Here is an 11,572-nt window from a genome sequence, read left to right on the forward strand (position 1 = left end):
CTGCCTATGGAAGTGTGGAGCTCCAGCACCCTCCCTGCCTATGGAAGTGTGGAGCTCCAGCACCCTCCCTGCCTATGGAAGTGTGGAGCTCCAGCACCCTCCCTGCCTATGGAAGTGTGGAGCTCCAGCACCCTCCCTGCCTATGGAAGTGTGGAGCTCCAGCACCCTCCCTGCCTATGGAAGTGTGGAGCTCCAGCACCCTCCCTGCCTATGGAAGTGTGGAGCTCCAGCACCCTCCCTGCCTATGGAAGTGTGGAGCTCCAGCACCCTCCCTGCCTATGGAAGTGTGGAGCTCCAGCACCCTCCCTGCCTATGGAAGTGTGGAGCTCCAGCACCCTCCCTGCCTATGGAAGTGTGGAGCTCCAGCACCCTCCCTGCCTATGGAAGTGTGGAGCTCCAGCACCCTCCCTGCCTATGGAAGTGTGGAGCTCCAGCACCCTCCCTGCCTATGGAAGTGTGGAGCTCCAGCACCCTCCCTGCCTATGGAAGTGTGGAGCTCCAGCACCCTCCCTGCCTATGGAAGTGTGGAGCTCCAGCACCCTCCCTGCCTATGGAAGTGTGGAGCTCCAGCACCCTCCCTGCCTATGGAAGTGTGGAGCTCCAGCACCCTCCCTGCCTATGGAAGTGTGGAGCTCCAGCACCCTCCCTGCCTATGGAAGTGTGGAGCTCCAGCACCCTCCCTGCCTATGGAAGTGTGGAGCTCCAGCACCCTCCCTGCCTATGGAAGTGTGGAGCTCCAGCACCCTCCCTGCCTATGGAAGTGTGGAGCTCCAGCACCCTCCCTGCCTATGGAAGTGTGGAGCTCCAGCACCCTCCCTGCCTATGGAAGTGTGGAGCTCCAGCACCCTCCCTGCCTATGGAAGTGTGGAGCTCCAGCACCCTCCCTGCCTATGGAAGTGTGGAGCTCCAGCACCCTCCCTGCCTATGGAAGTGTGGAGCTCCAGCACCCTCCCTGCCTATGGAAGTGTGGAGCTCCAGCACCCTCCCTGCCTATGGAAGTGTGGAGCTCCAGCACCCTCCCTGCCTATGGAAGTGTGGAGCTCCAGCACCCTCCCTGCCTATGGAAGTGTGGAGCTCCAGCACCCTCCCTGCCTATGGAAGTGTGGAGCTCCAGCACCCTCCCTGCCTATGGAAGTGTGGAGCTCCAGCACCCTCCCTGCCTATGGAAGTGTGGAGCTCCAGCACCCTCCCTGCCTATGGAAGTGTGGAGCTCCAGCACCCTCCCTGCCTATGGAAGTGTGGAGCTCCAGCACCCTCCCTGCCTATGGAAGTGTGGAGCTCCAGCACCCTCCCTGCCTATGGAAGTGTGGAGCTCCAGCACCCTCCCTGCCTATGGAAGTGTGGAGCTCCAGCACCCTCCCTGCCTATGGAAGTGTGGAGCTCCAGCACCCTCCCTGCCTATGGAAGTGTGGAGCTCCAGCACCCTCCCTGCCTATGGAAGTGTGGAGCTCCAGCACCCTCCCTGCCTATGGAAGTGTGGAGCTCCAGCACCCTCCCTGCCTATGGAAGTGTGGAGCTCCAGCACCCTCCCTGCCTATGGAAGTGTGGAGCTCCAGCACCCTCCCTGCCTATGGAAGTGTGGAGCTCCAGCACCCTCCCTGCCTATGGAAGTGTGGAGCTCCAGCACCCTCCCTGCCTATGGAAGTGTGGAGCTCCAGCACCCTCCCTGCCTATGGAAGTGTGGAGCTCCAGCACCCTCCCTGCCTATGGAAGTGTGGAGCTCCAGCACCCTCCCTGCCTATGGAAGTGTGGAGCTCCAGCACCCTCCCTGCCTATGGAAGTGTGGAGCTCCAGCACCCTCCCTGCCTATGGAAGTGTGGAGCTCCAGCACCCTCCCTGCCTATGGAAGTGTGGAGCTCCAGCACCCTCCCTGCCTATGGAAGTGTGGAGCTCCAGCACCCTCCCTGCCTATGGAAGTGTGGAGCTCCAGCACCCTCCCTGCCTATGGAAGTGTGGAGCTCCAGCACCCTCCCTGCCTATGGAAGTGTGGAGCTCCAGCACCCTCCCTGCCTATGGAAGTGTGGAGCTCCAGCACCCTCCCTGCCTATGGAAGTGTGGAGCTCCAGCACCCTCCCTGCCTATGGAAGTGTGGAGCTCCAGCACCCTCCCTGCCTATGGAAGTGTGGAGCTCCAGCACCCTCCCTGCCTATGGAAGTGTGGAGCTCCAGCACCCTCCCTGCCTATGGAAGTGTGGAGCTCCAGCACCCTCCCTGCCTATGGAAGTGTGGAGCTCCAGCACCCTCCCTGCCTATGGAAGTGTGGAGCTCCAGCACCCTCCCTGCCTATGGAAGTGTGGAGCTCCAGCACCCTCCCTGCCTATGGAAGTGTGGAGCTCCAGCACCCTCCCTGCCTATGGAAGTGTGGAGCTCCAGCACCCTCCCTGCCTATGGAAGTGTGGAGCTCCAGCACCCTCCCTGCCTATGGAAGTGTGGAGCTCCAGCACCCTCCCTGCCTATGGAAGTGTGGAGCTCCAGCACCCTCCCTGCCTATGGAAGTGTGGAGCTCCAGCACCCTCCCTGCCTATGGAAGTGTGGAGCTCCAGCACCCTCCCTGCCTATGGAAGTGTGGAGCTCCAGCACCCTCCCTGCCTATGGAAGTGTGGAGCTCCAGCACCCTCCCTGCCTATGGAAGTGTGGAGCTCCAGCACCCTCCCTGCCTATGGAAGTGTGGAGCTCCAGCACCCTCCCTGCCTATGGAAGTGTGGAGCTCCAGCACCCTCCCTGCCTATGGAAGTGTGGAGCTCCAGCACCCTCCCTGCCTATGGAAGTGTGGAGCTCCAGCACCCTCCCTGCCTATGGAAGTGTGGAGCTCCAGCACCCTCCCTGCCTATGGAAGTGTGGAGCTCCAGCACCCTCCCTGCCTATGGAAGTGTGGAGCTCCAGCACCCTCCCTGCCTATGGAAGTGTGGAGCTCCAGCACCCTCCCTGCCTATGGAAGTGTGGAGCTCCAGCACCCTCCCTGCCTATGGAAGTGTGGAGCTCCAGCACCCTCCCTGCCTATGGAAGTGTGGAGCTCCAGCACCCTCCCTGCCTATGGAAGTGTGGAGCTCCAGCACCCTCCCTGCCTATGGAAGTGTGGAGCTCCAGCACCCTCCCTGCCTATGGAAGTGTGGAGCTCCAGCACCCTCCCTGCCTATGGAAGTGTGGAGCTCCAGCACCCTCCCTGCCTATGGAAGTGTGGAGCTCCAGCACCCTCCCTGCCTATGGAAGTGTGGAGCTCCAGCACCCTCCCTGCCTATGGAAGTGTGGAGCTCCAGCACCCTCCCTGCCTATGGAAGTGTGGAGCTCCAGCACCCTCCCTGCCTATGGAAGTGTGGAGCTCCAGCACCCTCCCTGCCTATGGAAGTGTGGAGCTCCAGCACCCTCCCTGCCTATGGAAGTGTGGAGCTCCAGCACCCTCCCTGCCTATGGAAGTGTGGAGCTCCAGCACCCTCCCTGCCTATGGAAGTGTGGAGCTCCAGCACCCTCCCTGCCTATGGAAGTGTGGAGCTCCAGCACCCTCCCTGCCTATGGAAGTGTGGAGCTCCAGCACCCTCCCTGCCTATGGAAGTGTGGAGCTCCAGCACCCTCCCTGCCTATGGAAGTGTGGAGCTCCAGCACCCTCCCTGCCTATGGAAGTGTGGAGCTCCAGCACCCTCCCTGCCTATGGAAGTGTGGAGCTCCAGCACCCTCCCTGCCTATGGAAGTGTGGAGCTCCAGCACCCTCCCTGCCTATGGAAGTGTGGAGCTCCAGCACCCTCCCTGCCTATGGAAGTGTGGAGCTCCAGCACCCTCCCTGCCTATGGAAGTGTGGAGCTCCAGCACCCTCCCTGCCTATGGAAGTGTGGAGCTCCAGCACCCTCCCTGCCTATGGAAGTGTGGAGCTCCAGCACCCTCCCTGCCTATGGAAGTGTGGAGCTCCAGCACCCTCCCTGCCTATGGAAGTGTGGAGCTCCAGCACCCTCCCTGCCTATGGAAGTGTGGAGCTCCAGCACCCTCCCTGCCTATGGAAGTGTGGAGCTCCAGCACCCTCCCTGCCTATGGAAGTGTGGAGCTCCAGCACCCTCCCTGCCTATGGAAGTGTGGAGCTCCAGCACCCTCCCTGCCTATGGAAGTGTGGAGCTCCAGCACCCTCCCTGCCTATGGAAGTGTGGAGCTCCAGCACCCTCCCTGCCTATGGAAGTGTGGAGCTCCAGCACCCTCCCTGCCTATGGAAGTGTGGAGCTCCAGCACCCTCCCTGCCTATGGAAGTGTGGAGCTCCAGCACCCTCCCTGCCTATGGAAGTGTGGAGCTCCAGCACCCTCCCTGCCTATGGAAGTGTGGAGCTCCAGCACCCTCCCTGCCTATGGAAGTGTGGAGCTCCAGCACCCTCCCTGCCTATGGAAGTGTGGAGCTCCAGCACCCTCCCTGCCTATGGAAGTGTGGAGCTCCAGCACCCTCCCTGCCTATGGAAGTGTGGAGCTCCAGCACCCTCCCTGCCTATGGAAGTGTGGAGCTCCAGCACCCTCCCTGCCTATGGAAGTGTGGAGCTCCAGCACCCTCCCTGCCTATGGAAGTGTGGAGCTCCAGCACCCTCCCTGCCTATGGAAGTGTGGAGCTCCAGCACCCTCCCTGCCTATGGAAGTGTGGAGCTCCAGCACCCTCCCTGCCTATGGAAGTGTGGAGCTCCAGCACCCTCCCTGCCTATGGAAGTGTGGAGCTCCAGCACCCTCCCTGCCTATGGAAGTGTGGAGCTCCAGCACCCTCCCTGCCTATGGAAGTGTGGAGCTCCAGCACCCTCCCTGCCTATGGAAGTGTGGAGCTCCAGCACCCTCCCTGCCTATGGAAGTGTGGAGCTCCAGCACCCTCCCTGCCTATGGAAGTGTGGAGCTCCAGCACCCTCCCTGCCTATGGAAGTGTGGAGCTCCAGCACCCTCCCTGCCTATGGAAGTGTGGAGCTCCAGCACCCTCCCTGCCTATGGAAGTGTGGAGCTCCAGCACCCTCCCTGCCTATGGAAGTGTGGAGCTCCAGCACCCTCCCTGCCTATGGAAGTGTGGAGCTCCAGCACCCTCCCTGCCTATGGAAGTGTGGAGCTCCAGCACCCTCCCTGCCTATGGAAGTGTGGAGCTCCAGCACCCTCCCTGCCTATGGAAGTGTGGAGCTCCAGCACCCTCCCTGCCTATGGAAGTGTGGAGCTCCAGCACCCTCCCTGCCTATGGAAGTGTGGAGCTCCAGCACCCTCCCTGCCTATGGAAGTGTGGAGCTCCAGCACCCTCCCTGCCTATGGAAGTGTGGAGCTCCAGCACCCTCCCTGCCTATGGAAGTGTGGAGCTCCAGCACCCTCCCTGCCTATGGAAGTGTGGAGCTCCAGCACCCTCCCTGCCTATGGAAGTGTGGAGCTCCAGCACCCTCCCTGCCTATGGAAGTGTGGAGCTCCAGCACCCTCCCTGCCTATGGAAGTGTGGAGCTCCAGCACCCTCCCTGCCTATGGAAGTGTGGAGCTCCAGCACCCTCCCTGCCTATGGAAGTGTGGAGCTCCAGCACCCTCCCTGCCTATGGAAGTGTGGAGCTCCAGCACCCTCCGTGCCTATGGAAGTGTGGAGCTCCAGCACTCTCCCTGCCTATGGAAGTGTGGAGCTCCAGCACCCTCCCTGCCTATGGAAGTGTGGAGCTCCAGCACCCTCCCTGCCTATGGAAGTGTGGAGCTCCAGCACCCTCCCTGCCTATGGAAGTGTGGAGCTCCAGCACCCTCCCTGCCTATGGAAGTGTGGAGCTCCAGCACCCTCCCTGCCTATGGAAGTGTGGAGCTCCAGCACCCTCCCTGCCTATGGAAGTGTGGAGCTCCAGCACCCTCCCTGCCTATGGAAGTGTGGAGCTCCAGCACCCTCCCTGCCTATGGAAGTGTGGAGCTCCAGCACCCTCCCTGCCTATGGAAGTGTGGAGCTCCAGCACCCTCCCTGCCTATGGAAGTGTGGAGCTCCAGCACCCTCCCTGCCTATGGAAGTGTGGAGCTCCAGCACCCTCCCTGCCTATGGAAGTGTGGAGCTCCAGCACCCTCCCTGCCTATGGAAGTGTGGAGCTCCAGCACCCTCCCTGCCTATGGAAGTGTGGAGCTCCAGCACCCTCCCTGCCTATGGAAGTGTGGAGCTCCAGCACCCTCCCTGCCTATGGAAGTGTGGAGCTCCAGCACCCTCCCTGCCTATGGAAGTGTGGAGCTCCAGCACCCTCCCTGCCTATGGAAGTGTGGAGCTCCAGCACCCTCCCTGCCTATGGAAGTGTGGAGCTCCAGCACCCTCCGTGCCTAGGGAAGTGTGGAGCTCCAGCACCCTCCCTGCCTATGGAAGAGCCACCTCCGCGGGCATGCTGCTCAACCACGCCGGCCCAGAGTTCCAGCCGCTCGGCTACACTCTCTCACAAGCCCCGCCTGGAGCTCCCCAGCCCGCCCCTGGTACCTCAACTACCGAGGCCAGCCGCTCGACCAGGCCGGCCCAGAGTTCCAGCCGCTCGGCTTCACTCTCTCACAAGCCCCGCCTGGAGCTCCCCAGCCCGCCCCTGGTACCTCAACTACCGAGGCCAGCCGCTCGACCACGCCGGCGCAGAGTTCCAGCCGCTCGGATAAGCTCTGCCACTCTCCCGCTAAGCAGCCACCGGTAACGGGGAAATGTCGCCGCCTTGTGGACACGCCCTTGTAAATGAATGGGCTTTCGCACTTAGTGCAATTTTCGCCAGCTCCGTGGCTGCAAGTATGGAGCTATGGAGCCACCAGCCAGGCTGGAGCTCTGGAGCTATGGAAGTATGGAGCTATGGATCTATGGAAGTATGGAGTTATGGAGCTCTGGAGCTATGGAGCTATGGAGCTATGGAGCTATGGAAGTCTGGAGCTATGGAAGTATGGAGCTATGGAGCTATGGAAGTATGGAGCTCTGGAGCTATGGAGCTATGGAGCCACCAGCCAGCACCCTCCGTGGCTCAACCACGCCGGCCCAGAGTTCCAGCCGCTCGGCTTCACTCTCTCACAAGCCCCGCCTGGAGCTCCCCAGCCCGCCCCTGGTACCTCAACTACCGAGGCCAGCCGCTCGACCAGGCCGGCCGAGAGTTCCAGCCGCTCGGCTTCACTCTCTCACAAGACCCGCCTGGAGCTCCCTGCCCCACCCCTGGTACCTCAACTACCGAGGCCAGCCGCTCGACCACGCCGGCGCAGAGTTCCAGCCGCTCGGATAAGCTCTGTCACTCACCCGCCGCGCAGCCACCGGTAACGGGGAAATGTCGCCGCCTGGCGGACACGCCGTTGTAAATGAATGGGCTTTCGCACTTAGTGCAATTTTCGCCAACTCTCTGACTGGAGCTATGGAAGTATGGAGCTATGGAGCCACCAGCCACCCAGGCTGGAGCTATGGAGCCATGGAGCTCTGGTGCTATGGAGCTCTGGAGGTATGGAGCTATGGAGCTATGGAGCTATGGAGCTATGGAGCCCTGGAGCTCTAGAGGTATGGAGCTATGGTGCTATGGAGCTCTGAAGCTCTGAAGCCATGGAGCTCTGGTGCTATGGAGCTCTGGAGCTCTGGAGGTATGGAGCTCTGGAGGTATGGAGCTATGGAGCCCTGGAGCCCTGGAGCTATGGAGCCCTGGAGCTATGGAGCCCTGGAGCCCTGGAGCTATGGAGCCCTGGAGCTATGGAGCTATGGAGCCCTGGAGCTATGGAGCTATGGAGCCCTGGAGCTATGGAGCTATGGAGCTCTGGTGCTATGGAGCTATGGAGCTCTGGTGCTATGGAGCTATGGAGCTCTGGTGCTATGGAGCTATGGAGCTCTGGTGCTATGGAGCTATGGAGCTCTGGTGCTATGGAGCTATGGAGCTCTGGTGCTAAGGAGCTATGGAGCTCTGGTGCTATGGAGCTATGGAGCTCTGGAGGTATGGAGCTATGGAGGTATGGAGCCACCAGCCAGCACCCTCCGTGGCTGGATCAATGGAAGTGTTTTAGGTACCAGGCAGCCAAAGGGCCGAGGCCTCACGCTCGACCACGCCGGCGCAGAGTTCCAGCCGCTCGGATGAGCTCTGCCACTCACCCGCCGCGCAGCCACCGGTAACGGGGAAATGTCGCCGCCTTGTGGACACGCCGTTGTAAATGAATGGGCTTTCGCACTTAGTGCAATTTTCGCCAACTCTCTGACTTAGAGCTATGGAAGTATGGAGCTATGGAGCCACCAGCCACCCAGGCTGGAGCTATGGAGCTCTGGAGGTATGGAGCTCTGGTGCTATGGAAGTATGGAGCTCTGGTGCTATGGAAGTATGGAGCTATGGAGCTATGGAAGTATGGAGCTATGGAAGTATGGAGCTCTGGAAGTATGGAGCTATGGAGCTCTGGAGGTATGGAGCTATGGAGCTCTGGTGCTATGGAAGTATGGAGCTATGGAAGTATGGAGCTCTGGTGCTATGGTGCTATGGAGCTCTGGTGCTATGGAGCTATGGAGCTCTGGTGCTATGGAGCTATGGAGCTCTGGTGCTATGGAGCTATGGAGCTCTGGTGCTATGGAGCTATGGAGCTCTGGTGCTATGGAGCTATGGAGCTCTGGTGCTATGGAGCTATGGAGCTCTGGAGGTATGGAGCTCTGGTGCTATGGAGCTCTGGTGCTATGGAGCTATGGAGCTCTGGTGCTATGGAGCTATGGAGCTCTGGTGCTATGGAGCTCTGGTGCTATGGAGCTATGGAGCTCTGGAGGTATGGAGCTCTGGAGGTATGGAGCTCTGGAGGTATGGAGCTATGGAGCCCTGGAGCCCTGGAGCTATGGAGCCCTGGAGCTATGGAGCCCTGGAGCCCTGGAGCTATGGAGCCCTGGAGCTATGGAGCTATGGAGCCCTGGAGCTATGGAGCTATGGAGCTCTGGTGCTATGGAGCTATGGAGCTCTGGTGCTATGGAGCTATGGAGCTCTGGTGCTATGGAGCTATGGAGCTCTGGTGCTATGGAGCTATGGAGCTCTGGTGCTATGGAGCTCTGGTGCTATGGAGCTATGGAGCTCTGGTGCTATGGAGCTATGGAGCTCTGGTGCTATGGAGCTATGGAGCTCTGGTGCTATGGAGCTATGGTGCTATGGAGCTATGGAGCTCTGGTGCTATGGAGCTCTGGAGCTCTGGAGGTATGGAGCTATGGAGCTATGGAGCCACCAGCCAGCACCCTCCGAGGCTGGATCAATGGAAGTGTTTTAGGTACCAGGCAGCCAAAGGGCCGAGGCCTCACGCTCGACCACGCCGGCGCAGAGTTCCAGCCGCTCAGATAAGCTCTGTCACTCACCCGCCGCGCAGCCACCGGTAACGGGGAAATGTCGCCGCCTTGTGGACACGCCGTTGTAAATGAATGGGCTTTCGCACTTAGTGCAATTTTAGCACACTCTCTGACTGGAGCTATGGAAGTATGGAGCTATGGAGCCACCAGCCACCCAGGCTGGAGCTATGGAGCTATGGAGCTCTGGTGCTATGGAGCTATGGAGCTCTGGTGCTATGGAGCTATGGAGCTCTGGTGCTATGGAGCTATGGAGCTCTGGTGCTATGGAGCTATGGAGCTCTGGTGCTATGGAGCTATGGAGCTCTGGTGCTATGGAGCTATGGAGCTCTGGTGCTATGGAGCTATGGAGCTCTGGTGCTATGGAGCTATGGAGCTATGGAGCTCTGGTGCTATGGAGCTATGGAGCTCTGGTGCTATGGAGCTATGGAGCTCTGGTGCTATGGAGCTATGGAGCTCTGGTGCTATGGAGCTATGGAGCTCTGGTGCTATGGAGCTCTGGTGCTATGGAGCTATGGAGCTCTGGTGCTATGGAGCTCTGGAGCTCTGGAGGTATGGAGCTATGGAGCTATGGAGCCACCAGCCAGCACCCTCCGTGGCTGGATCAATGGAAGTGTTTTAGGTACCAGGCAGCCAAAGGGCCGAGGCCTCACGCTCGACCACGCCGGCGCAGAGTTCCAGCCGCTCGGATAAGCTCTGTCACTCACCCGCCGCGCAGCCACCGGTAACGGGGAAATGTCGCCGCCTTGTGGACACGCCGTTGTAAATGAATGGGCTTTCGCACTTAGTGTAATTTTAGCACACTCTGACTGGAGCTATGGAAGTATGGAGCTATGGAGCCACCAGCCACCCAGGCTGGAGCTATGGAGCTATGGAGCTCTGGTGCTATGGAGCTATGGAGCTCTGGTGCTATGGAGCTATGGAGCTCTGGTGCTATGGAGCTATGGAGCTCTGGTGCTATGGAGCCCTGGAGCTATGGAGCTATGGAGCCCTGGAGCTATGGAGCTATGGAGCTATGGTGCTATGGAGCTATGGAGCTCTGGTGCTATGGAGCTATGGAGCTCTGGTGCTATGGAGCTATGGAGCTCTGGTGCTATGGAGCTATGGAGCTCTGGTGCTATGGAGCTCTGGTGCTATGGAGCTATGGAGCTCTGGTGCTATGGAGCTATGGAGCTCTGGTGCTATGGAGCTATGGAGCTCTGGTGCTATGGAGCTCTGGTGCTATGGAGCTATGGAGCTCTGGTGCTATGGAGCTCTGGTGCTATGGAGCTATGGAGGTATGGAGCCACCAGCCAGCACCCTCCGTGGCTGGATCAATGGAAGTGTTTTAGGTACCAGGCAGCCAAAGGGCCGAGGCCTCACGCTCGACCACGCCGGCGCAGAGTTCCAGCCGCTCGGATAAGCTCTGTCACTCACCCGCCGCGCAGCCACCGGTAACGGGGAAATGTCGCCGCCTGGCGGACACGCCCTTGTAAATGAATGGGCTTTCGCACTTAGTGCAATTTTCGCCAACTCTCTGACTGGAGCTATGGAAGTATGGAGCTATGGAGCCACCAGCCACCCAGGCTGGAGCTATGGAGCTCTGGAGGTATGGAGCTCTGGTGCTATGGAAGTATGGAGCTATGGAGCTATGGAGCTATGGAGCTATGGAGCCCTGGAGCCCTGGAGCTATGGAGCCCTGGAGCTATGGAGCTATGGAGCCCTGGAGCTATGGAGCTATGGAGCTATGGTGCTATGGAGCTATGGAGCTCTGGTGCTATGGAGCTATGGAGCTCTGGTGCTATGGAGCTATGGAGCTCTGGTGCTATGGAGCTATGGAGCTCTGGTGCTATGGAGCTCTGGTGCTATGGAGCTATGGAGCTCTGGTGCTATGGAGCTATGGAGCTCTGGTGCTATGGAGCTATGGAGCTCTGGTGCTATGGAGCTCTGGTGCTATGGAGCTATGGAGCTCTGGTGCTATGGAGCTCTGGAGGTATGGAGGTATGGAGCCACCAGCCAGCACCCTCCGTGGCTGGATCAATGGAAGTGTTTTAGGTACCAGGCAGCCAAAGGGCCGAGGCCTCACGCTCGACCACGCCGGCGCAGAGTTCCAGCCGCTCGGATAAGCTCTGTCACTCACCCGCCGCGCAGCCACCGGTAACGGGGAAATGTCGCCGCCTGGCGGACACGCCCTTGTAAATGAATGGGCTTTCGGACTTAGTGCAATTTTCGCCAACTCTCTGACTGGAGCTATGGAAGTATGGAGCTATGGAGCCACCAGCCACCCAGGCTGGAGCTATGGAGCTCTGGAGGTATGGAGCTATGGAGCCCTGGAGCTATGGAGCTATGGAGCCCT

Source organism: Syngnathus leptorhynchus, unplaced genomic scaffold (assembly GCF_054491065.1).
Source record: "Syngnathus leptorhynchus isolate UIUO unplaced genomic scaffold, UIUO_Slep HiC_scaffold_68, whole genome shotgun sequence".
NCBI lineage: Eukaryota > Metazoa > Chordata > Actinopteri > Syngnathiformes > Syngnathidae > Syngnathus > Syngnathus leptorhynchus.